This window comes from Bubalus bubalis, chromosome 3 (genome assembly GCF_019923935.1).
Source record: "Bubalus bubalis isolate 160015118507 breed Murrah chromosome 3, NDDB_SH_1, whole genome shotgun sequence".
Taxonomy (NCBI): domain Eukaryota; kingdom Metazoa; phylum Chordata; class Mammalia; order Artiodactyla; family Bovidae; genus Bubalus; species Bubalus bubalis.
The window spans coordinates 92,155,273-92,183,128 of record NC_059159.1 but is presented as its reverse complement, the minus strand read 5'-3'; the positions used below and the strand labels follow the sequence as shown (position 1 = coordinate 92,183,128).

Sequence of the window (27,856 nt, the reverse complement as noted above, 5' to 3'; positions counted from 1 at the left end):
TGGCAACTATAAAATGACACGAATTTTCTTTGTACATATATTTATGACAATATAAAACCCTTTGGAAAACAAAGGGAAGTTTTAGGCTATTCAAATTTCACCATAAGCTTCCAATAATTTAATTTCAATTTTCATTATGGATTGAGATCACAGAGTAAACTGGTATTACCTTCTGAAGTTAAACACAAGTCTGTCTTTAGCTCAGCAATTCCATGTATAAGTTCAAGGGACATAAGTGCATATATTCACCAAAAGATTTTATTAAAACTACTAAAAAAATCTTGTACATAAGACTAGCTGATGGTCATCCAAGTCAAGAGTACCCATCTCATGGTGGGAAGCATGTTTATTGACTGGAAAGGGACACAGGGGAAACTTTGAGGAGCTAGAAATGTTCTATATGTTGACCTGTTGCTTTATGGTATGCATATATGTAAAAATTCACTGAGCAATACACTTAAGATTTGTTCAATTTAATTCTTAAATCATAATAAAATACTTAAAAATCATTTTGAAAAACTATAATAAAAAATGAAAAGTAAATACAAATTGCCAGAAATACTTAAGTTCATGGAATGAAGCCCAACTAATATTATTAATACTACCAATTCAAGAAGACTCCTGCTTAAAATGTGGGTTTTTTTCAGTTCGGTGTTAACTAAATGCTAATGCGTCTCACAATGAGATGCTTAAAGTTAAGATATTTCTACACAGGTATGAAAAAGTGACTTAAAATACGTCCTTTAGTGGATACAACTTATAAACCCTCAATAATAAATTACTATGTAAGGTCTGGGTTTCCCATGTGACACAGTGGTAAAGAATCTGCCTGCAATGCAGGAGACATGGGTTTGATCCCTGAATTAGGAAGATTCCCTAGAGTAAGAAATGGCAACCAACTCCAGTAGTTTTGCCTGGAAATTTTCATGGACAGAGGAGCCTGGCATGCTACAGTCCATAGGGTTGCAAAGAGTCAGACACAACTGAGCAACTGAGTATACATGTAAGGTCTAGGTGGCAACTTTTTTACATAAAATACAATGGAATAATACAGTAATAAACTAGTTCAATATTTCTCAAACCTGTAAGCAAACGGGAATCAGTTGAGGAGCTTTTTAAAAACACTTGAATCATAATACTTTACAGAGTAATACCCAAAAACCAATAAAATGTTCTATTGATAAAATGGTCTCCAGGTGTCTCTGATACAGTTGACTGGTATCCAGGAACCACTAATCCAGGAGCTTCACTATGACTTCAAATGTAGAGCAATGAGTTGAACTCAGTTCAACAAATATTCAATGAGCCTCCACCATACACCAGTCACTTGCTAGACACTGTAAATACAATGATGAATAGGACATGATCTTTGCTTGAAGGAACTGACAGTCTAACGGAGGAAAAAGTCATAAAATGGGTTTAATATGACATAATACATTCCAGGGATGTGGACAATATATTCCTATAGGCACAAATGGCGACTAATTAAATCAGGACAAGACTCCCTGGAGCAGAGTTCAATCTTAAAAGAAGAGTAAAAGTTATCCAACCAAAGAAAAGTGACAACAGTACTGCAAACAGAAGGACGTGCAGGAGGTATTTAAGACTAAAAACTTTTAGGGGAGAGCAAGCGCTAAGAAGTAAGGGGCTATATCATAATGGGTGTAAAGATGCCATTCTTAGACTAAGATGCCATTCAAAGACAAATTCTTGGAAAGCTACTCAAGCAGGGGGGCAGGGTAACATAGTGAGGTTTATACTTTAAATAAACTATTAAAGCTCTGGTGTGGAGGATGAAATTAAAGACAACGACTCATTTGGGTTAAGAGAACACAAAAGTCAAAATTAGTTTTGGAGAAATTAGTTGTAGAATCAAACCGGTAAGCTTTTGGAGGGTATCTCCCAGATTTCTAACATATATCAGACTACTTCATTCTAGGAATAATTTATCATCAGTTGAAGAGGCTCACAGAACTACCCTTTAGAGGCCTTGCCAATGTTCTTTAAAGTTACAAAGCTACCAGGACAAAGAAAAAAAAAAAAGATTAAGGATTACTTAATTTAACAGCTGATCTTTCAATAGAAACTCTTCAAGCCAGGAGGGAATGGCAAGACATACTTAAAATGATGAAAGAAAATAACCTACAGCCCAGATTATTGTACCCAGCAAGGATCTCATTCAAGTATGAAGGAGAAATCAAAAGCTTTTCAGACAAGCAAAAGCTGAGAGAATTCTGCACCACCAAACCAGCTCTCCAACAAATACTAAAGGATATTCTCTAGACAGGAAACACAAAAATTGTGTATAAATTCGAACCCAAAACAATAAAGTAAATGGCAACGGGGTCATACTTATCAGTAATTACCTTAAACGTAAATGGGTTGAATGCCCCAACCAAAAGACAAAGACTGGCTGAATGGATACAAAAACAAGACCCCTGCATATGTTGTCTACAAGAGACCCACCTCAAAACAGGGGACACATACAGACTGAAAGTGAAGGGCTGGAAAAAGATTTTCCATGCGAATAGGGACCAAAAGAAAGCAGGAGTAGCAATACTCATATCAGATAAAATAGACTTTAAAACAAAGACTGTGAAAAGAGACAAAGATGGTCACTACATAATGATCAAAGGATCAATCCAAGAAGAAGATATAACAATTATAAATATATATGCACCCAACACGGGAGCACCGCAGTATGTAAGACAAATGCTAACAAGTATGAAAGAAGAAATTAACAATAACACAATAATAGTGGGAGACTTTAATACCCCACTCACACCTATGGATAGATCAACTAAACAGAAAATTAACAAGGAAACACAAACTTTAAACGATACAATAGACCAGTTAGATCTAATTGATATCTATAGGACATTTCATCCCAAAACAATGAATTTCACCTTCTTCTCAAGCGCACATGGAACCTTCTCCAGGATAGATCACATCCTGGGCCATAAAGCTAGCCTTGGTAAATTCAAAAAAATAGAAATCATTCCAAGCATCTTTTCTGACCACAATGCAGTAAGATTAGATCTCAATTACAGGAGAAAAACTATTAAAAAATCCAACATATGGAGGCTGAACAACACGCTGCTGAATAACCAACAAATCACAGAAGAAATCAAAAACGAAATCAAAATTTGCATAGAAACGAATGAAAATGAAAACACAACAACCCAAAACCTGTGGGACACGGTAAAAGCAGTCCTAAGGGGAAAGTTCATAGCAATACAGGCACACCTCAAGAAACAAGAAAAAAGTCAAATAAATAACCTAACTCTACACCTAAAGCAACTAGAAAAGGAAGAAATGAAGAACCCCAGGGTTAGTAGAAGGAAAGAAATCTTAAAAATTAGAGCAGAAATAAATGCAAAAGAAACAAAAGAGACCATAGCAAAAATCAACAAAACCAAAAGCTGGTTCTTTGAAAGGATAAATAAAATTGACAAACCATTAGCCAGACTCATCAAGAAACAAAGGGAGAAAAATCAAATCAATAAAATTAGAAATGAAAATGGAGAGATCACAACAGACAACACAGAAATACAAAGGATCATAAGAGACTACTATCAACAATTATATGCCAATAAAATGGACAACGAGGAAGAAATGGACAAATTCTTAGAAAAGTACAACTTTCCAAAACTCGATCAGGAAGAAATAGAAAATCTTAACAGTCCCATCACAAGCACGGAAATTGAAACTGTAATAAAAAATCTTCCAGCAAACAAAAGCCCAGGTCCAGACGGCTTCACAGCTGAATTCTACCAAAAATTTAGAGAAGAGCTAACACCTATCCTGCTCAAACTCTTCCAGAAAATTGCAGAGGATGGTAAACTTCCAAACTCATTCTATGAGGCCACCATCACCCTAATACCAAAACCTGACAAAGATCCCACAAAAAAAGAAAACTACAGGCCAATATCACTGATGAACATAGATGCAAAAATCCTTAACAAAATTCTAGCAATCAGAATCCAACAACACATTAAAAAGATCATACATCATGACCAAGTGGGCTTTATCCCAGGGATGCAAGGATTCTTCAATATCCGCAAATCAATCAATGTAATACACCACATTAACAAAATGAAAAATAAAAACCATATGATTATCTCAATAGATGCAGAGAAAGCCTTTGACAAAATTCAACATCCATTTATGATAAAAACTCTCCAGAAAGCAGGAATAGAAGGAACATACCTCAACATAATAAAAGCTATATATGACAAACCCACAGCAAACATTATCCTCAATGGTGAAAAATTGAAAGCATTTCCTCTAAAGTCAGGAACAAGACAAGGGTGCCCACTTTCACCATTACTATTCAACATAGTTTTGGAAGTTTTGGCCACAGCAATCAGAACAGAAAAAGAAATAAAAGGAATCCAAATTGGAAAAGAAGAAGTAAAGCTCTCACTGTTTGCAGATGACATGATCCTCTACATAGAAAACCCTAAAGACTCCACCAGAAAATTACTAGAACTAATCAATGACTATAGTAAAGTTGCAGGATATAAAATCAACACACAGAAATCCCTTGCATTCCTATACACTAATAATGAGAAAACAGAAAGAGAAATTAAGGAAACAATTCCATTCACCATTGCAACGGAAAGAATAAAATACTTAGGAATATATCTACCTAAAGAATCTAAAGACCTATATATAGAAAACTATAAAACACTGGTGAAAGAAATCAAAGAGGACACTAACAGATGGAGAAATATACCATGTTCATGGATTGGAAGAATCAATGTAGTGAAAATGAGTATACTACCCAAAGCAATCTATAGATTCAATGCAATCCCTATCAAGCTACCAACAGCATTCTTCACAGAGCTAGAACAAATAATTTCACAATTTGTATGGAAAAACAAAAAACCTCGAATAGCCAAAGCGATCTTGAGAAAGAAGAATGGAACTGGAGGAATCAACCTACCAGACTTCAGGCTCTACTACAAAGCCACAGTTATCAAGACAGTATGGTACTGGCACAAAGACAGAAATATAGATCAATGGAACAAAATAGAAAGCCCAGAGATAAATCCACGCACATATGGACACCTTATCTTCGACAAAGGAGGCAAGAATATACAATGGATTAAAGACAATCTCTTTAACAAGTGGTGCTGGGAACTCTGGTCAACCACTTGTAAAAGAATGAAACTAGAACACTTTCTAACACCATACACAAAAATAAACTCAAAATGGATTAAAGATCTAAACGTAAGACCAGAAACTATAAAACTCCTAGAGGAGAACAGAGGCAAAACACTCTCTGACATACATCACAGCAGGATCCTCTATGACCCACCTCCCAGAATATTGGAAATAAAAGCAAAAATAAACAAATGGGACCTAATTAACCTTAAAAGCTTCTGCACATCAAAGGAAACTATTAGCAAGGTGAAAAGACAGCCTTCAGAATGGGAGAAGATAATAGCAAATGAAGCAACTGACAAACAACTAATCTCGAGAATATACAAGCAACTCCTACAGCTCAACTCCAGAAAAATAAATGACCCAATCAAAAAATGGGACAAAGAACTAAATAGACATTTCTCCAAAGAAGACATACAGATGGCTAACAAACACATGAAAAGATGCTCAACATCACTCATTATCAGAGAAATGCAAATCAAAACCACTATGAGGTACCATTTCACACCAGTCAGAATGGCTGCAATCCAAAAGTCTACAAGTAATAAATGCTGGAGAGGGTGTGGAGAAAAGGGAACCCTCTTACACTGTTGGTGGGAATGCAAACTAGTACAGCCACTATGGAGAACAGTGTGGAGATTCCTTAAAAAACTGGAAATAGACATGCCTTATGATCCAGCAATCCCACTACTGGGCATACACACTGAGAAAACCAGAAGGGAAAGAGACACGAGTACCCCAATGTTCATCGCAGCACTGTTTATAATAGCCAGGACATGGAAGCAACCTAGATGTCCATCAGCAGATGAATGGATAAGAAAGCTGTGGTACATATACACAATGGAGTATTATTCAGCCATTAAAAAGAATACATTTGAATCAGTTCTAATGAGGTGGATGAAACTGGAGCCTATTATACAGAGTGAAGTAAGCCAGAAAGAAAAACACCAATACAGTATACTAACGCATATATATGGAATTTAGAAAGATGGTAACAATAACCCTGTGTACGAGACAGCAAAAGAGACACTGATGTATAGAACAATCTTATGAACTCTGTGGGAGAGGGAGAAGGTGGGAAGATTTGGGAGAATGGCATTGAAACATGTAAAATATCATGTATGAAATGAGTTGCCAGTCCAGGTTCGATGCACGATACTGGATGCTTGGGGCTGGTGCACTGGGACGACCCAGAGGGATGGAATGGGGAGGGAGGAGGGAAGAGGGTTCAGGATGGGGAACACATGTATACCTGTGGCGGATTCATTTTGATATTTGGCAAATCTAATACAGTTATGTAAAGTTTAAAAATAAAATAAAATTTAAAAAAAAAAAAAAGAAAAAGAAAAGGCAGAGGGGCTGGTGCACTGGGACGACCCAGAGGGATGGAATGGGGAGGGAGGAGGGAGGAGGGTTCAGGATGGGGAACACATGTATACCTGTGGCGGATTCATTTTGATATTTGGCAAAACTAATACAATATTGTAAAGTTTAAAAATAAAATAAAATTAAAAAAAAAAATAAAAATAAAAAATAAAAGAACACTCTTATCCTATTATCCCTAGAACCTTGAAACACTGGAAATGCAGGGAAAAAAAAGACCAAGAACTCAAATGCAACACCACCCAACTCTTTAAATCAGATTTGGTCTCTTAGTATTTATGCATGAATTTTAAAATTGAAATAATGCCTAGACCTTTAAAAAAGTAAAGGTTGAACTTCATTACCTTTTAACTAAAAAATTAAAAGATCTATCAGTATCATCAATGTAAGGAAAGCCACAGAGGATAAAGCATGCTATTTAATTTTCTACGTATCATTATTTTAAAAAGTCAATGAACTCAAATGCAAATGATAAGCTATCAACATACCTAAAAAAGAGAAACATTAAAAAGAACGTGTATTTTTACAATCTTGCCAACTATCAAGCCTAAAGGAAATGACAGAAGTCTCTGTCTCTCAACATTATCAGTATCATTAACTTCAGGCATCTTCTTTCTTTTAATGTTCCAGTTCCATTCAGAACTAAAACACAGACAATGAATTTCAATAATTATATAGAACAGAGTAATGTCATTACTTATTTCTAAATATATTAGTATCAGAAACAGAGATGCATAAAACCCAGCAAAACAAGTAGCAAAATTATCAAACACTTTTAAACTCTATTTTCACTCTCCTCTCCCAGAGAATAACAAATTTTTCTTATCACTATAACACATTCCTCACAACAGAAACTATTAATGAAAAGCACAGTTTAAAACGTGTCTGTTTTTCCTGGATATAAACATACACAGACCACAAGCTCTAAAAGAACAAGAATCCCCAAGGATAAGTGAACTAAGGGTAGAAATACGTAAGAATGAACAAGTAAGATGTTGAATATTTTTTTAAAAAATACCTGATCAGTGAAAATTAGTGCCACTTAATCCTTACAACTGGACAGTAGAGACAAAAACAGTAGCCTTCCAAGAGCTCCAAATCAGATTACAGCCAGAAACATGTAACCGGTAGGGCCGCAGGATCGCGCCTCTCAGTTAATACCTACCAGGTGTGGCTCACGGCTGAACAGAAACTATTACACATCCTGAGCAACAACCAAATTGAACACTATGTTGCTACATAGTTTTAAGGGTGGCATCTGTAAATACTTTCATCAGCTAGAGAATTCAATGCATTAATTTGTATATTAGGTGATGAGCTCATAACTCTTTGATGTAACTAGTGGACACACCAGTACTTCAACATTTTTGAAGATTGCTATCTGGTAACTATACTTGGGAGCTTCATTAATAATATAATTCATTAATAATTACTTCATTAATAATATAAATTACTACAGCACAACTTTTTTTTCCAAATAAATTATAATTCAACTCTAATAAACTAGACCATGTAAATATTTACAATGTTCAACCTACTCTGGTAGGAAACCACCTTTCCTTTTCTGCCTTTTTCAGGCAACTAAATTTTACCATGTATTTTCTCCAGGAAGAATATTGAAGTCACTATGAAAAGTGACAGAAAACTATGACAGAAAATTGTAACACCAGAATGCAGATTTTGGAAAATGATAAAAGTGAGCCAAAATAATTTACAAGAAATTGACCCAAATGAATATCTCTAAATTCACAGTTTTATATGACTCACCATGTCAGCCAGTGGTATTATTATTGTTCCATGAATAAGAATATATATACCTCTCTCATTCCTTCTGTCCAAAATGTCCCTGCCATTTTGTCTGCTCTATTCAAATTCAACTCATACTTCAAGGTCAATTTGAATCTCACTCTCCATATGAAATTTTTTTACTGGCACCTAAGTTCTTAAGACCCCATAAGCCATGTTTGATCACATGAAGATTAAAATTTCTGAAGCTCAAAACACAGCAGAAACAAAATTAAAAGACAAAGCATCCTTGGAAAAAAGAATATACCATATTATTAGTAAGAGTCATAAAAGTAAATACATGGACAGGCAATTCACAAAGGACAAAAAAAATCCAATGGTTAATCACTGCTGACTAGAAAAATGTGAAATCACTAGTTGTGTTTTTCATCCTTTGTATTGACAAAATTTTAGAAAGAGAGATGACACCCACTGTTGAAAGGGCACAGAGAAAACGACACTTTCAGTTCATTGCTGATAAGCATGTAAACTGATATAATCATCTTTGGACGGCAATTTGGCAGTTATCTATTAAAATGTCAAACTCTCTGACCCAGCAGTTTTATTTCTAGTCATATCTATAAAATCATTCACTAGAGTGTACAGGTATACATATACATATAAATATACATATAAGGATGTTCTATATAGCACTTTTTATAATTACAAAAATATGGCACAATCTATATACACAGATAGGGGCTTCCCAAGTGACCTCAGTGATAAAGAATCCGCCTGCCAAGCATAAGTGAGGGAGGGGTTCAATCCCTGAGTTGGGAAGGTCCCCTGGAGGATAAAATGGCAACCTTCTCCAGTATTCTTGCCTGGGCATCTGGTGGACTATAGTCCATGGGGTCGCAAAACACTGGACACAACTTAGCAACGAAACAACAACAAATGCCCATACAGAGAGAGGGAAATGGTCGTATACTGTAAATCACAGTACTTCCACAGCATAGACTATTTCCAAGCTATTGCAATTTTTAAAGAAGAAAAGCAAGTTGATCAAGATTTGCATATGGCTACCCACACAAGTGTTGAGTGAAAAGAAGAGAGTTATATGGCAAAATCTATTGGGGGTGGATATCTTCCTAAAAGGAGGGCAGGATAGAGGTAAACTGGGAAAAGATATAAGGGAACTTTCTGGGGTGCTGATAAAGATCTCTGTCTTGACACAAATTTGAGATATATAGGTTATAAATTTGTTGAAACCCAGCAAATGTGCACCTAATATGGGTGCGTTTCATGGTATATCAATTCACCTTTAAAAAAAAAAATTCTTTAAACCAATGCTGAACTCTACTTAATGATATGTACACTGAAGTATTGGGGAGAGGGGGAAGGAAGTGCAGAGATGACCACAGTTTACTTTCAAATGGATCCCAAAAAACACGGATTAATGGATGGACTCAGAGATGGATGAGCATGTGATGTAGTTCAGTAAAACATTAGTTGTAGAATTATGGTGATGGGTATGAAGGTATTATAGTATGAAATTCTTTCTGTTCTTCTGCTTAGAATCTTTCATAATTAAATGCTGGAGGGGAAAGTTACAGAAAAGTTTATGCAACGTGATTCTTTTTTTGTTAGAAAAAAAAATAATGTGTAAGTTATTTCTGTACATGTGGAAGAAAATACACCTACCAAACTGTTAACAGTGGTTATCACTGGGCTGAGGAAGGAAAGGATAGAGAGAAGGAATGCCATCACATTTTGTACATATATTTATGTATAAGTCGAACTCCGGGAGTTGGTGACGGACAGGGAGGCCTGGCGTGCTGCAATTCATGCGGTCGCAAAGAGTCGGATACGACTGAGCGACTGAACTGAACTGAGCTGAAGCTTATTATGATATAAGTGTGCTTTTGCTCAGTCGCTTCAGTTGTGTTCAACTCTTTACAACCCTATGGACTATCGCTTGCCAGGCTCCTCTGTCCATGGGACACTTCAGGCAAGAATACTGGAATGGGTTGCCACGCCCACCAAAAATTTTCATTTTAGCCTCTCTTTATCACTATGCATTATCTTTATATGGAATGTTTTTCAAATTAGTATCTTTAAAAATGCAGCACAGAAGCATTAGCAATAAAGCCATATAAGACATACAATTCAGGAAGATGTTTCAGTATTATTTACAGATTTTTTTTTCTCTCGGTGGAAAAAGCCTTGTTTAAGAAAATGTGTAGTAAAATTTTAATATGAAAAACTTTACATAAACGTAAAGTAACTTTAATTTTTTGGAAATGAAAAAGTGTTAAAACTCATCTAAACATAACACTTTAAGAATACTATGCCACAGAACTAAGAAACATATTCCCATTAAAATTAAATGCACTTACCACTTGCAAATTCACTGAGATGTGTTGTAATTTTTCTGGTACTTGGCTTTAGCAGTTTTATCTTGATTATTCTTTTTTTTTTAATTGCATCCCAACAAATGGATCTCTCCTCAACAGCAGTTCTCCATGAGACTCTATTAATGGTTTAATAAAAATGATCTCACAACAATGATACAAACTGTAAACAACTCAATATTCCAACTGAACAACCACCAATTACAAAAGTTTCAATTTAGAAATAAAATGATCCAACTCCACTTAATTCTGTCTTCAAAGCTAATCCCGCCAGCCCCCAAAAATCTTTATCTGACTGCCATTATACATGAAAGTTTTCTCTTTTGAAACTACCCAGTTCCCATAAAATCAAAGTAAGTGTTGTGTGTCCAGTATTTAGCTTCATCAAACTTCCTGACCACAAATCGCAAAATAACAGTAGATTCTGAGGTCACTGATCTGACAAAATGCAATGTAATATCTATCAAGATGTTAGGCTAGGACTATCTAATCACAATTGATAAACGTAAAATAAAGAGTTTAAAAACAGAAGCACATATTCACTTAAATGTTTTAAGGAACAAAGTTATCCTCCTATAATGAAATCAGTAAGAGAATCAATCATTAAAGTTAATTTCTGCAGTTCAGGCTTAAACAGTAAGAGTTTAAGAGTTACTGTAAAGAGTTCTAGAAAACATACTGATTCAGAATTTCACTAATTCAATCACTTCTTATTGTTTATATACCAAGCCTTGGCACTGCGTATAGACTTAAAAAAGAAAAGAGACCAGCCCTATTCTCAACAGAGACAAACTAGTACACAGACGTGATCAACACCAACCAAGACAAAGTAAGATAGAGGGCAATGGGGCAAGAATGTATCTCATAGAGGAAGGGTACTGGTTCATGGGACTTTTTTCAGGCATGTGAATATGTATGTGTCCACCAGGCTACGGTGAAAATTTTATTTCTTTTGGTGTTGCCACCAAGAAAAGATTTCTGGAGCAAGTGAAACCTGTGAAATGAAAAACGGAGGCTCTTTTGAATAAGAAAGCAAAGTAAGCAAAGGTATAAGGGCAGGCAAAGAAAATCTAAGTACACTGAAATGACTAGAGTCATTTCATAGAATCGGATAAAACATGTTAAATCTTTCGAGAACAATCATCTTTAAGAAATACAGTTCAGAACATCTAGTAGTAAATATACAGAAATACATAAGATATGTGATTATATATTTTATATGTATAAAATATATAACTGAAAAAGTTTAATGAAGTGATATTTATCCAGACTATATGTGATATATACTGCACTATTTTATTGTATTTCACTTTAATGAAAATATATAATGTTGGTCACAGCCTACTAGACTGATTTCATGACCTACAAGTAGACAGAGTAAAAAACACTGTTAAACCATGCCAATGAGTTTGTACTTCACCCTGAAGACAGTAGTTTAGAAAACACTAAAGGATTATAGGCAAAAGTATGACATGATGAAATGTGCATTTTAGAAAGAAGAGCAACACTCTGAAGAACAAACTTGGGTGGATGGATAAAGCTCCAAGACTGACTATATGAAATAAGCTAGGTTTACTGGTTATTCAGTTGAGAGATGAAGGCATATGGTAAGTACCCCAAAAGCAGTAGTTTCTAAAGGAAGTAGGAAGGAGTAGGGGTGAGAATGGAAAACTTAAGACAGGAGGTATGCTGGAAAAGGGAAGAATAAGAACTTAAGAGGAAAACTAACAGGACACGGTGATCAATCACACATAGCGCAGATTCTAGGACGACTCCCAAGGTTTTGGCTTAGGGTCTAGGTGAATGGTGGTACCATTCCCCAAGAAAGGGAATAAAAGGCAAGTTGTGAGTTTGCTATGCATGCTGCTTACCATAGCAATAGGAACCTATTACATACAGAGGATGTGGAAGAAAATATCAAAATTATTATCACTGCATTTTCATTCCCTTTATAGACTTTAACGGCATTTTTCTCCCAGGATCACTCTTTCTATGGATCATGATTGTTCGATTGTAAAATGTAACTTGTTTCTACTCTAGCTTGCTAGAGTGGTCTCCATGGCTGCGTATTTGCTTCTCAGAGACAAAATACAGAATGACTTAGCAAAGCAGCTGGTACTCTAATAGCAATGAATGAACTCATCTTCTAGAAAAGACCTCAAACAGAATTACGTGTGGTACAAGGAAGTGCTCTGAAACATGGCCAAAGTCAGTAATTCTGCTAGGGCTACGACCCCAGGGTGGCTTCTTAACGTTACAGCAAAACAGTAGTTTCTGTCAGTAACATTAGGTAACAGCACAAGTCAACCATCCATGAGTCAAACCCTAGGCATTCACCAGCTTAAAATCAAGGGGAAAAAAATCCTACTTTGTATTTACAGTTATTAGAACTACATCACAGCCATAGCACTGAAAATGAGATAAGCATTTTATCTATTCAGCATGGCCATTACTGTAGAATCAAATCTCACCCATGTGACATAAAAGCAATCCTAATCTTAAGAATCCAAGAAATTTTGTGACAGCAAAGAATATCTCAAAGTTCTATAACTACAAAATGTTAATTATTTTTAACATCGCTATGTGTGAAAGACTGCAATTGATGATTTACAGGGCAAACCAAAAAAAAAAAAAAAAATCCTCCCCCAAAGTGTCAAAATAAAATGGTTAACATATTATACAAATATATAAAATTTAAACCTTATAATTGCAGCTTTAAATGAATCTTAAAAACATAAATATATAACTATATATATTTATACAGCTATTTAACTTCCAATTTTATCAACTCCGAGAAACTAGTCAAGTAATTCTACCTAAAATATCAGGATATAGATGTCATTAATAATTAGCCAAATAGGTCATGCAATTTTTTAAATATCACAGAGGTATTCAGTTTATTTTAACAGAGTAGGAAATTAATCTTAAATGTTTAAGAGAGTCACATTCAAATTATGACAGAGCCTTTTATTAGCTCTTCAAGCTTCAGTTTCTTTTCAAGCTTCAGTTTAACCATCTCTAATATGGTGATTAAAATATCAACACACAAGGTGACTGTCATACCTAAAGGAGAAATTGCCTGGCAAATAAGAAACACCTCCAACAATGGTAATTTTAAATGGGAGTTTGTAAGGGGAAGGAAGGACTTAAAGATGAATTTTACATCTAGTCTTAAAAACTCCAAGATGAAACAATGTTTCTGGGTTGCCATCATTAAAGCAGTGATTTGAGGTGGTGCTAGAGGCAGGTAAGAGATGCAAGTTCAATCCCTGGGTAGGGAAGATCCCCTGGAGGAGGGCATGGCAACCCACTCCAGTACTCTTGCCTGGAGAATCCCATGGACAGAGGAGTCTGGCAGACTACAGTCCATCGGGTTGCAAAGAGTCGGACACGAATGCAGTGACTTAGAGGCACACACAATTTAACTATACCCAGCTATCTACTTTTTCTAACACCAGAGTCTGAGAACTACTTCTCAAGGGATGTAAAACCTCAGACAGTATTCAGCCTTCTTCCTCGCATCATACTATAAACAGGTAGGGAGCTTGTATTTCCACCAGGCAGGCATGCATGAGGTCTCTTCAAGCAAAAAACCAAAACCAGAGATTTGATCTAAAAATAGAGTGACTGAGCTAACTCTTTTTCAGGTAAAAGTAGAAGGCCTGGTGAGTTAAGGAATGAAGCATGGGAGAAAATCAGGACCTGATTTTAAAAGCTAAGGAAAAATACAGAATTATAGTTGGAAATTCTGGCCCATCTGCTAAGGTCTCCAGCAAGACCCTGTGAAAATGTGGGTGAACAAAGTGTCAAACCTGTACCACTGATGGTTTCAAGAATCCACTTCCTAGAACAAGTTTTTAATTCACTATATTCTGGGCAGAACTGAACATAAGCTGAGGCTCTTCTGTTCATAGGTGGAAAAAAAAAAGTAAATTAATACCATTATTAAAAGTACTGCAATACAGTGACTTCTTCTAACAAAAAACAAACCTAACAAAAAAACAAAAATAACTCAAAAGGTGTGTGATGATATGAATTAAAGACTACCTAATACTGTTTCAGTCAGTACAAACGGCCTATGTGGGACTCTTCATTTAGGAAGAGGGACAGGGCAGCCAGGAAAGAAATGGTATTAAATGCAAGGTAGGGACAGAAGCTCCCTACCTTTGAACACAGGTAACTTCTGCTCAAAAAACAGCATAAGGAAAAAGCCTTCAGCTACAAGAAAAGCCAGAAATAAGGCTCTGGCATTTCCTGAATGTGAATTAGGCATGTTCTTCCATGAGGAAAGGCAAGTCAGCTACTTACCCCTATCTAGTACCTGCTGCACCAAGGGCAGATTGGGGGAAAAAAAATACCAAAAGGCTAAATTAGATTTCCTTCACACCAGGCTTTACCAAAGCAGACATGATTTAACAACAATAATACTGAAAGAAAAAAAATCTCTCCTTGCTTGCTGAAGCTGAAAATCCTACAACAGTAAAAAAAAAAAAAATAAAAGTTATTTATTCCATAATTACTGATAAAAGGCTTAAAATCAGAAGTCAGGTTGAGACCACAGTGGAGCATGTTAAGTTAAAATTAAAATTAAATGAATCAGTGAGTAGAAAAATACTAATTTTTACCTAACCTGCCCTTTTGTGGAAGTGGTAGCAACAGAGAGCAGAAACTTATTCAGTTCTTAAATGGACAAAGTTAACCCACTTGAGAGAAAAGGCACCAGGAAACAGGGGTCTAAAAGGCAGAAGACAAACTTTGCAAATATCACATTTTTTCACCAGAGTATATCAAAAGAAGGAAATAAGTTAATAAACTACCATCACATTACTTTGGGACAGGTAGCTACCAATGCAAGTAATGCTATTTTGTATCTATTAAGATATGCTTTTCAAACTAGGCTAACTCAATTTCAGTTCAGTTCAGTTGCTCAGTCACATCCAACTCTTTGTGACCCCATGGACTGTAGCACACCAGGCCTCCCTGTCCATCACCGACTGCCAGAGTTTACTCAAACTCATGTCCATTGAGTCAGTGATGCCATCCAACCATCTCATCTTCTGTCGTCCCCTTTCCTCCTGCCCTCAGTCTTGCCCAGCGTCAGGGTCTTTTCAAATGAGTCAGCTCTTCATATCAGGTGGCCAAAGTATTGGAGTTTCAGCTTCAATATCAATCCTTTCAGTGAACACTCAGGACTGATCTCCTTTACGACTGACTGGTTGGATCTCCTTGCAGTCCAAGGGACTCTCAAGAGTCTTCTCCAACACCAATTCAAAAGCATCAATTCTTCAGCATTCAGCTTTCTTTATAGTCCAACTCTCACATTCATGCATGACTACCGGAAAAACCACAGCCTTGACTAGACGGACCTTAGTTGGCAAAGTAACGTCTCTGCTTTTTAATATGATGTCTAGGTTGGTCATAACTTTTCTCCCAAGGAGTAAGCGTCTTTTAATTTCATGGCTGCAGTCACCATCTGCAGTGATTTTTGGAGCCACAAAAAATAAAGTCTGCAACTGTTTCCACCGTTCTCCATCTATTTGCCATGAAGTGATGGGACCAGATGCCATGATCTTAGTTTTCTGAATGTTGAGCTTTAAGCCAACTTTTTCACTCTCCTCTTTCTCTTTCATCATGAGGCTTTTTAGTTCTTCTTCACTTTCTGGTTCCAAATAGGAAAAGGAGTACATCAAGGCTGTATATTGTCACCCTGCTTATTTAACTTCTATGCAGAGTACATCATGAGAAACGCTGGGCTGGAAGAAGCACAAGCTGGAATCAAGATTAACAGAAGAAATATCAATAACCTCAGATATGCAGATGACACCACCCTTATGGCAGAAAGTGAAGAAGAACTAAAGAGCCTCTTGATGAAAGTGAAAGAGGAAAGTGAAAAAGATGGCTTAAAGCTCAACACTCAGAAAACTCAACTTACCAGGTTCTTAACAAAAAAAAAAAAAAAAAAAATCAATATTCTAATAATAAAACAGACGTGTTTTTACATTTCTTCTTGTCATTCACCTATATTTTTTTAACATTTTCAACTTTAATAAAATGTATTAATGCACTGATTTTTCTCAATGCTAAAGTGCCATTTATTTTTAGTGTGTTTGAGAAACTGAAACTGAGTCCTAATGTTTCACTACAGTAAGATAAAATGCCTTCATTCCTTAATACAAAAGTAAAACTGAGCTTAGGGGACAACTGCCTGGTAATACAAATAGCTTTTCCTTTGCCTTCCCTGTTATGTCTGGTAGAACTGATAATATCACTATGTAGTCTTCTACACTGAGAAAGATTTTATTGACTCACATTCAATTACAATTCCTGAAAAAAAAGCTCCATGGAGACATTACTAGACTTCTCAATTCATTTCTTCACTAATACATGACATTATTTTACCCATGTGCTTTTCCACGGGCTCTGAATCCATCTCTATGAATTAGAGAAATCAGGCAGTGAGTACATAAGAAGTAAAAAATTTTATGACTCACTGATTACTTCTTAAGAACCTACCTGTTAAGCTGATGGTTCCATGTTTGCATTTTAAAATGCTTAAATTTCTTTCATTAAGCAAAACACCCCAGAGGTAGGCAATGTGACACAGTTATCATTTCATTTAAACTACGCGCTAGTTCATTTATTCCAACTATGGCTTCAAAAGTATGTTAAATTAAACAGAAATCACAACAGTTTGAAAGGACTTAATATAACCCTATTGTTTGATCTCCAAATGAGGAATTCTGGAATAGTACTACACCAAATATTATGCTAAAAGTATGGAATTATACATTTTTGGTTCTATTTTGATATACTTTTACTAATACTCCTTAGGGTATCTTTAACATGTTAAACGGTCTTAAATTATTTACAAACTTAGCGTATTTCAAATAACCATGGGACAGCTAAAATAAGGCTTAAAGACTTTGGCCTGACTTCCTGGTTGCTCAGAAGTTAAGGAGTCTGCCTGTAATGCAGGAGACCAGGGTTCAATCCCTGGGTCGGGAAGATCCTCTGGAGAAGGAAATGGCAACCCACCCCAGTATTCTTGCCTGGAAAATCCAATGGATGGAGGAGCCTGGCAGGTCCATGGGGGTTACAAAGAATCGGACACGACTGAGTGACTTCACTTCACTTCACCTGGTTGTATAGATGAAAAATGTCATTGGTCACTGACCTACCCATGAAATCACAGCTAGTGACTGAGTTTTTCTTTCCACAACACCAAATTATTTGGTTCTTTCTTTCCAACTGATTTCTCATCTTATCTCTTCAAAAATAGTTTTTGCCATGACAACACAGCACACCTAAGGCAAAATAAAGCAACTCTCTGGATTTTATTCTTAAAAAAAAAATGAGGAGTTGGAAGGATTTAACAAGACATTCCACCAAAAGCCTTTAGTCAAGGAATGGCATGTACTGAACAGTCATCAAATGAAAATTATCATTATTACTTTTTACTTCAAGGAAGGTAGTGAACATTTAAAGTACGCATATTGGTATAACAGATCCTGGATCCATTTGACAAATATTTTTAACCTGAGTGCTTAATTATACTTACTGGTCTTTATTTTATACTGTAACTTTACACTATGATTTACGACCCGCCCACAACGACCTTGACTTTTTTTCCTCTTGTACTTTTATAGGTGGCTATACTGAAATATTTTCAATTAATAACCGGTCAGGTTCCCTTCGCCCTAGAGGTACAGACATCCTCCACTGACTCACAAAGGATCTTAATACATGACCCAAATACAGCTTGAAAAAGACCACAGCATTAAATGGTTAAAATTCAGTGGCCTATTATAGTGAATGGTAACAAGTGCAAACTGCTGCCATCCATAAGCCATTTTCTCAAAACCACTCTTGGATCTAGGGGAGGGAGGCAGAAGGTCAGCAAAGGAGCAAGTTGTCCTCCCGCAAATCCTCTGAAGCCTCAACCCAGCGATCTGGGAATGAACGAAAAGCTGTGATGGCAAGAACAAATCCCAGATCTCTAGCAGGTCTCCGGGCGTGGGTACAGAGACGGGAAACTAGAGTTCATACGTGAGAAACTCAGGGCACAGATTTTTTACACCACACAAACAAAAAAACTACCCCAAACCATCTAGACTGGAACAGGAAACCACCAAACTACCAGTAATGGGAGGGGCAGCTGGCGGGTGGCTGCAGCTCCCTGGCTGAAGATGCTGGGAGAAAGGCCAGACCCCAGGGGGGCAGGGCACGGAGAAGACCCGGGGGTGAAGGCAGGTGCGGGCAGGGGACAGCGTGCGGGGCAGGGCGCGGGGCTGGGGCGGGCGCCGGGCTGCCGTGGCGTTCCCGCGCCTGCATACACTCACCGGCGCCGGGGGCTCGCTCTCCCCGCTACTGCTCTCGCGGCTGCAGGCGGCTCTTCCCCCTTCACCTCCGCCTCCTCCTCCTCTAGTCCCGCCGCCGCCGCCCAGCCGGGCCTGAGCTCCCCTTCCGCTTCCGGAGCCGGAGCGCCGGGCTGGCGGGGTAGGTGCACCCGCCCGCGCGGTGGAGTGACCGGTTGCGGTTGCCGCCGCGGTCCCCACAGCGCGCCCGGGAGCCGCGATGGGAGCCGCCGAGGGCCCAAAGACCAGAAATCGCGCTTCGGGCGGGCGGAGACTCGCCGCGGCCACGTGCCTTCCGGACCGCCGCTACCCGAACACTAGACTTGACGCACCTCGGCGCCGCCGCGTTCCCTGGCTGCCACCTTCCCAGCTTTGCCCAGGCCCTCCTCCTTCCACACCATTGTCCCACTCTCCTGAGTGACTGGAGAGGGGCCTTTCTTTAAGGATCGCCTTTATCCTCTTTCCTTCGAAAGGGCTGTCCCGCGGGCCTCTCTACTCGTAACTCAAACTGGATGGTCCCTGGTACTTTGCCTCAAATTACAGTCCCCAGCATCAGTATCCTCTGGAAACTTGTTAGAAACGCGCCATTTCAGGCGTGCTGAATCAGTATCTGCATTTTAAGAAGGGTTACAAGGGATGCCTACACGTGCACCTTGAAGATTGAAAAGCACTGAACTCTAGTGAATGGTCTTGCCCACTTCAGACCCTCTGTGTAACAAGAGCCAAAGTTGCCCAAGACAACCAAGATTTTTCCTTTTCCTGTCGGCAACCAAAATTCGTAGTGAAACAAGCTTAACTTTGTGTTTTTCATCCAAAAATTACTGGCTTTCCCATTCCTGCAACCTATGAAAAACACATTGACCTAACACTGCAAATAATCCACCTCTCAATCTCAATTCGTATCTTCGCCCAACACCGAAGATAAATTAAAACCTTTACTCTCCCCCTCACCTCTGCTGAACAGGTCTTTGGGAAGGTTAAAAAGTTTGCAGTATGCTGGACCCTTGTGCCTGTCTGCCACAGGAGGAATAATGTGTGGATTGTGTGTGTGTGTTGGGAGGGGGGGCGTGCGGGGCGGGGGCTGGATTCTACTCGCTGAACTCTAAAATCTGAACTCTACAGAAGGGCATTGAACGCTCTTCACAAACTGGTCCCTACCTATCCCTCCAGTCTTATCTCTACCTACCTTGCTTCTGAATCTACCCTTCCTAAAAGGTCCTGCATCTTCCTCTCATGATCTTAATTCTATCCAGACCTGAGACTCAGCTCAAATCCTGCCAGCCCAGAGTTCCTCTCTCTGAATATCACACACTGTAGTTTATTTGGACCCTTATGTTACCTTGTATTGCTAGGTATTTTCAAATGTGTTATGTCCTGGTGTCTGAATTAGTTACAAATATAAGACCTTGCAATCTTAAAGTCTTACATTGGTGGTTATCAAAGTGTGGCTCCCACACCAGCAGCATCAGAATCACCTAGGAACTTATGAGAAATTCATGTTCTCCAGCTGTACCCAGACCTACTGACATAGAAACTTTGGGGGAGAAGCCCAACAATCGATGTTTTAACAGACCTGGAAAAGACTAGAGATCTCTTCAAAAAATTAGAGATACCAAGGGAACATTTCATGCAAAGATGGGCTCGATAAACGACAGAAAGGGTATGGATCTAACAGAGGCAGAAGATATTAAGAACAGGTGGCAAGAATACACAGAAGAACAGTACAAAAAAGATCTTCAGGACCAAGATAATCACGATGGTGTGATCACTGACCTAGAGCCAGACATCCTGGAATGTGAAGTCAAGTGGGCTTTAGAAAGCATCACTACGAACAAAGCTAGTGGAGGTGATGGAATTCCAGTTCAGCTATTTCAAATCCTGAAAGATGATGCTGCAAAAGTGCTGCACTCAATATGCCAGCAAATTTGGAAAACTCAGCAGTGGCCACAGGATTGAGAAAAGTCAGTTTTTATTCCGATCCCAGAGAAAGGCAATGCCAAAGAATGCTCATACTACCGCACAATTGCACTCATCTCACACGCTAGTAAAGTAATGCTCAAAATTCTCCAAGCCAGGCTTCAGCAATAGGTGAACCGTGAACTTCCAGATGTTCAAGCTGGTTTTAGAAAAGTCAGAAGAACCAGAGATCAAGTTGCCAACATCTGCTGGATCATAGAAAAAGCAACAGAGTTCCAGAAAAACATCTATTTTTGCTTTATTGACTATGCCAAAGCCATCGACTGTGTGGATCACAATAAACTGTGGAAAATTCTGAAAGAGATGGGAATACCAGACCACCTGACCTGCCTCTTGAGAAACCTATATGCAGGTCAGGAAGCAACAGTTAGAACTGGACATGGAACAACAAACTGGTTCCAAATGGGAAAAGGAGTATGCCAAGGTTGTATATTGTCACCCTGCTTATTGAACTTCTATGCAGAGTACATCATGAGAAATGCTGGGCTGGAAGAAGCACAAGCTGGAATCAAGATTGCCGGGAGAAATATCAATAACCTCAGATATGCAGATGACACTACCCTTATGGCAGAAAGTGAAGAGGAACTCAAAAGCCTCTTGATGAAAGTGAAAGTGGAGAGTGAAAAAGTTGGCTTAAAGCTCAACATTCAGAAAACGAAGATCATGACATCTGGTCCCATCACTTCATGGGAAATAGATGGGGAAACAGTGGAAACAGTGTCAGACTTTATTTTTGGGGGCTCCAAAATCACTGCAGATGGTGACTGCAGCCATGAAATTAAAAGACGCTTATTCCTTGGAAGGAAAGTTATGACCAACCTAGATAGCATATTCAAAAGCAGAGACATTACTTTGCCCACAAAGGTCCGTCTAGTCAAGGCTATGGTTTTTCCTGTGGTCATGTACGGATGTGAGAGTTGGACTGTGAAGAAGGCTGAGCGCTGAAGAACTGATGCTTTTGAAGTGTGGTGTTGGAGAAGAGTCTTGAGAGTCCCTTGGACTGCAAGGAGATCCAACCAGTCCATTCTGAAGGAGATCAGCCCTGGGATTTCTTTGGAAGGAATGATGCTAAAGCTGAAACTCTAGTACTTTGGCCACCTCATGGGAAAAGTTGACTCATTGGAAAAGACTCTTATGCTGGGAGGGATTGGGGGCAGGAGGAGAAGGGGACGACAGAGGATGAGATGGCTGGATGGCATCACTAACTCGAAGGACGTGAGTCTGAGTGAACTCCGGGAGCTGGTGATGGACAGAGAGGCCTGGCGTGCTGCGATTCATAGGGTTGCAAAGAGTCGGACACGACTGAGCGACTGAACTGAACTGAACACCTGCTTTTGGAAGAATTATCATTGTTTATCATAATGCTTTTGATGTAGTAGGATTTTTATAACTGGATTTGTTTGAAAAGAAAGAAGTCATAGTGATAGTCGCTTTGAGGAAGAGGAAACATGTGAAGTTTTACCACCCTTAAACCCTGGTACTGAAGTGCATATTATTTGGCTGCCTCTTAGTATACCCTTGTGAAAGAGAATAATTTGTGGCAAATAATCTCAACAGGTTCCAAAATGTTGAGACTTAGTTAATGAGCGTGTGAATGCCCATGACTATGGAAGTGTACATGCTATTCATGCATCTTTAAAATATTATTAGGCAAATCAGTTCCACAGAGAATTTTCTAAGGAAGGCAAGGAAGGAGATAAGTGGCAGGAAAAACATTCTCAGAATCATGAGCCTTTTTTTTGGGGGGGGGGCATGTGCAGTTAAGAAGTATCATCAAGGACCTATCCCTTACACTGAAGGTCAAGTCATAATTTTATCATTCATGCTAAACATTGACTATATTGTGCTGCAACATATACACTTAGAAGCCATGTATAGAGACAGAATAGGAAGATATGGCACCCTGTAATCTTTTTGAGGAGCTTTTCTACTTACTCTTAGAGAAGACATATGCCATGCACTATTTATTTTCCCCCTCCGGAATTCTAGTTTTCATGGTGCCTGTGACTGACTGAACTGTGATTATTAATCAAACTAATATTTATCTGGGAATAGAACAAAGTAGAAAGGACAAGTAGCACTGCTGCCGCTGCCAATTTGGCTTCTCAACAAAGGCACAGTCGGGGCATTTATGTGGATAAACTCAGCCAACAACTGTGCTTCTGTGCCTTGACTGGGGAGGACAGAATTTTACTGCAATTTCCCTAAGTCAGAACAAGTGCAGTCCAGAGTTTAATCAGTACTGGCTAATAGCCCTTGGCAGCTTGGGATGGATAGCCTTCTCCACCTGCCCAGCTGGGTACCATGCCCTAAGCACCCACATTTGATGCACATTCATGATTTCTTGGTTGCTTATAGTCATCTCCCCCATCTGTTTGAGTGGCAGAGTGCCCATTCCACAACAGTCTAATATTTGAATAGTTGTTCTTAACCTCTTTGGGGTTATGCATCTCTTTGAGCATCTGCAGAAAGTCATAGACTCTCTTCCTAACAAAATACACAAGTATATAAACATGTACATACATGTTTTATACCTTTAGAATTATACCTAGAGTTTCACAAAATGCTCTACTTTCCCATGTTCCCAGAGAACCACAATGAATTAATAAGTTTCACATTAAGAACTTTCCCTAGGAAATAGAGAGTAGGTAAAATAACTCTTTTCCCCCAAAAAATATTAATGATAACTCTAAAAAATACTGCATTCTTAGGAGAAATGCGATGCCAACCAGAGGTATGGACAAGTTACTATGGGAAGTGCTAAAGAAGCAGCTAACAGTGTCAACAAGATGATTGGGGGTGGGTTCACACAGAAAGTTCTTGCATCAGATAAGTGAGAGTAAGATTTTGATTAGACAGAGGATCCCTCCAGGATGTGGGAAAGTGTAAGCAAAGGCATGGAGGTGTGGAATTGCAAGGTTCCCTCTGGTGTGGCTCAAAGGTAAAACACAGAGAAAGACAGAGAAGAGAATGGAAAGGTAGAAAAAAGCCCAATTATGGTGAGCTTCAAAGACAATGAGATTTCCAGTGAGGAGGCATTAAGCTTTCAGAGTAGAGTAATAGACCCGCCATCAAGGGTCCGTATAATCAAAGCTATGATTTTTCCATGATTTTCTACTGGAAAATCATGTATGAATGTGAGAGTTGGACCATAAAGAAGGCTGGGCACCAAAGAATTGATGTTTTTGAACTGTGGTGTTGGAGAACACTCTTGAGAGTCCCTTGGACTTCCAAGAGATCAAACTAGTCAATCCTAAAGGAAATCAACCCTGAATATTCATTGGAAGGACTGATGTTGAAGCTGAAGCTCTAATCCTTTAGCCACCTGATGCAAAGAGCCGACTCATTGGAAAAGACCCTGATGCCGGGGAAGGTAGAAGGCAGGAAGAGAAAGGAACGACAGAGGGCAAGATGGTTGGATGGCATCACCAACTCAATGGACATGAATTTGGGCAAGCTCCAGGAGATGGCGAAGGGCAGGGAAGCCTGGCATGCTGCAGTCCATGAGGTTACAAAGAGTTGGACACAATCGAGCAACTGAACAACAACAATAGACCTGCTGTATACTCTGGAAAGACTTTATGCGAGGGCAGTAGCATTATCAAAAGTTGTGGGGAGGTCTGGGGCATATGGAAAAGCTCTAAATATCCTAAAATGGAACCTAGGAGTGAAGCCACATGACTTTGCTTCAAGCTCTTAAGTTGCTTGATGTTTGCTCTAGAAGTTCCTACTAATTTAAACCAAGATGAACTAAAATGCTTACAACTGTTTAGGTGGGGAAATGTATCCCAGTGAATGATCAGGTGAGTTTAGAGTCTACGATGCTGAAAGAGTTAAAATCTATTTGGAATTGAAAGAGCGAAAATTAACTTGGACTGAAAAGAGGAAAAAAAAAAAAAAGCCCTGCCACTAATCAGGCTGGGAGGACAGACACAGATGAAGGCAGCTGCAACGTTAATAGAAAACACTATTTCTGCCAAGGTCATGCAGCAGTTAGAAATTACAATAATGCCCCAGACCACGTGCTCTTTTCATGTCTTACTACGGAGAAGGCAATGGCACCCCACTCCAGTACTCTTGCCTGGAAAATCCCATGGGCAGAGGAGCCTGGTAGGCTGCAGTCCAAGGGGTCACTATGAGTAGGACATGACTGAGCGACTTCACTTTCACTTTTCATTTTCATGCATTGGAGAAGGAAATGGCAACCCACTCCAGTGTTCTTGCCTGGAGAATCCCAGGGACAGAGGAGCCTGTTGGGCTGCCATCTATGGGGTCGCACAGAGTTGGACATGACTGAAGCAACTTAGCAGCAGCAGCAGCAGCAGGGATACCCAATTGCTCAGTCTTCTTGACACCTTCACTTGCTGACAACACCCAATTCCTAGTAAATACCCTCTTTTTCAAATCGCACCTCAGAACAACAACCAGTGGGATATGATCCCTGCTTCCCTCAGACCATCTTCAGTGTCATTCAGTAAAAGCCCAGTTCACAAAGATGCTTTCTTCCACCCACCAGCCTAGTGGCAGGCACTCCTCTGATGTGTCCTCCCTTTTTCCAAGGCAATAAATCTGCTTTTGTTATGCTACAGACTTGTTTCTGGTAGTCCTGGACTGAGTAAGTTTTAAGAGCCCATTTGATAATGAAAGCCACATGTTGTCAGGACTCAACAGTCAAGATTCTTCAGGAAAGAGGTCTCCCTTTTTGTGTCAAAGGCACAGCAAAATAGCTGCCATCCTCAGTAGGGAGACTCAGCAGTTTCCCACGTGGATTCTTCCAACATGGGAGGAAGTGATGCTTTGGGCAGAGCCTGCCCTGAGCCTTTGGAGAAATGTGGATTGAAGTAGAAGGCTTTTTATTCCTTTGGAAAACTATTTTTGTGAGTGGTATTTCAGAAAACAACTTATTCTAAGTAAACAGGATTAACAGAGTTCCAAGACAGAAATAAAATGGGCCTAGAAAGACGATGGCAAGTTCTGCCCTGATTCAATGCAAAGAACATATTAAAAATAGGGCAGTTTTGATGATGCTGACCTCTTTGCATGATGGGAGAAAGACGGAGTGAGATGTTCTTTGAGAGATGTTATTATGAAGAAAATAGCAAAAAGAGATGGAGAAAACTGACAAGACCATAAAAACTGAGAAGCAGAATATACAAGTCAGAATTGGAAACTTGAACAAAGTGAAGGGCAAGAGCACCAGGAAAATCAAGTGTCCAAATAGGAGGGCTATCTTTGCAAGAAAAGAAACAGTTGCTTAATTCCCAGTCAGAAGCAAAGAAGAGCCAAAGGATGACCAAGCAGGAAATTTTGATGGGGACAGGAGGAAAACTAAGGGTTAAAACTGAATGTCTCCCATCTTTGTATAAAAACAAGAACAGGAGGTGCTGAAAGTGAAGTGGCTCAGTCGTGTCCGACTCTTTGCAACCCCATGGACTATACAGTCCATGGAATTCTCCAGGCCAGAATACTGGAGTGGGTAGCCTTTCCCTTCTCCACGGGATCTTCCCAACCCAGGGATCAAACCCAGGTCTCCTGCATTGCAGGCTATTCTTTACCAGCTGAGCCACAAGGGAAGCCCAGGAGATGCTGGGCTCTCTGAAAGAGAGAAAACATGAGCCTGTTTAGCACCAGGAATGGTGATGAGGAGACCGAAAGGGACAGCCCATGTGGTTCATGTGGAGAGACTGCTGACTAGGAGAAGAACATCGTTTCTGAGTCCTTCAAAGAAAACCTAGGTGCCAGAGGTAATGAAAATAGTACTTTCGGCTGTTGGGTATTATCATATTTATGGCTGTAAAACACTTTAGAGACTTAACTTTTGTTGGTTTCCAAGCCTACTAACTCAATGGACCTGATTTGGGTCCATGGAATCTACATCCAATAGATTAAAAAAGAGGACACCTGATATTTCACCTTTTGACACCTGCGGTGCCACAGCAGGGAGCCAGAGCCTTCAGTGGTAAAAATATAGTTGACATGGGTGGAATAGCAGAGATGCCAGGGAAAATTCCATAGGCAATGATGTTACAATGGAGAAGAGCATGAAGCAAGCAAATGCATAATTGAGGAATTCAGTGCAAGAGATGGTGAAAGATTAATGAACAGCTAGAGTACACTGACCACATCTTCAGTTTATTAAATACCTGTGCTGCTTTGGATAGCAACGCCTGCCAAACTGATAGACATGCATACCATAGGCACACACGTCTTTGTTCTTCGCTCTCTTAATCAAGCAGTTAACTTTCACCGTGGGCTTCCCTGGTGGCTCAGCCGTAAAGGATCTGCCTGTCAATGTAGATGAGGATTCGATCCCTGGGTCAGGAAGATCCCCTGGAGAAGGAAATGGCAGCCCACTCCGGTATTCTTGCCTGGAAAATTCCATGGGCACAGGAGCCTGCCAGGCTACAGTCCACAGGGTCACAAAAGAGTCAAACACAACTTAGCAACTAAACAATAACAAGAAAAAATACTTTCACTGTAACTGCATCACAAAAACAAAAAGTCTGTCCTAAGTTCATACCTATTCTAGCAAGTGACCCCCTTATTCCCTTCACCTTTTCCTAGTCCACTTCTGCTGTTTGAGGAGAACCTAGAGATATGACCCTATAGAACCGTATAGGCAACAATGAAATGGGTCAGCCTTAGGTTTAGAAAGTCCTGCACCCAGGATTCATCCTGTGGTCTGGATCTTTGAATACCAGCATTCTGAGAGACTCCTTCCTGAAGCAATCTGATCACCATGTGCTGTCATTCATTAACTGCCACGGAAATCGCCAACTGTCATCATCAAAGTCTTTTACGGGCATGCTGTAGATATTAAAGGAGCATGTTAAT

The 27,856-nt window shown here is 39.2% G+C and overlaps 1 protein-coding gene across 3 annotated transcripts in view; it reads right to left on the bottom strand.

Moving 5' to 3' along the window:
* ZDHHC21 (zinc finger DHHC-type palmitoyltransferase 21) overlaps nt 1-19,271 on the bottom strand; it is a 74,933-nt gene extending 55,662 nt beyond the window's left edge. The window contains exons 1-3 of one of the 3 annotated variants that reach the window (XM_044939847.2): nt 19,031-19,271; nt 17,727-17,828; nt 10,677-10,810 (exon numbers count right to left, since the gene is read on the bottom strand). The gene's annotated coding sequence lies outside the window, so the exon portion shown is untranslated. Of the gene's footprint in view, nt 1-7,570; nt 7,987-10,676; nt 10,811-17,726; nt 17,829-19,030 lie in introns of those variants that run through there. The other 2 variants (XM_006061265.4, XM_006061268.4) reach the window with 2 other exon arrangements.
* Nucleotides 19,272-27,856: the final 8,585 nt, after the last annotated feature.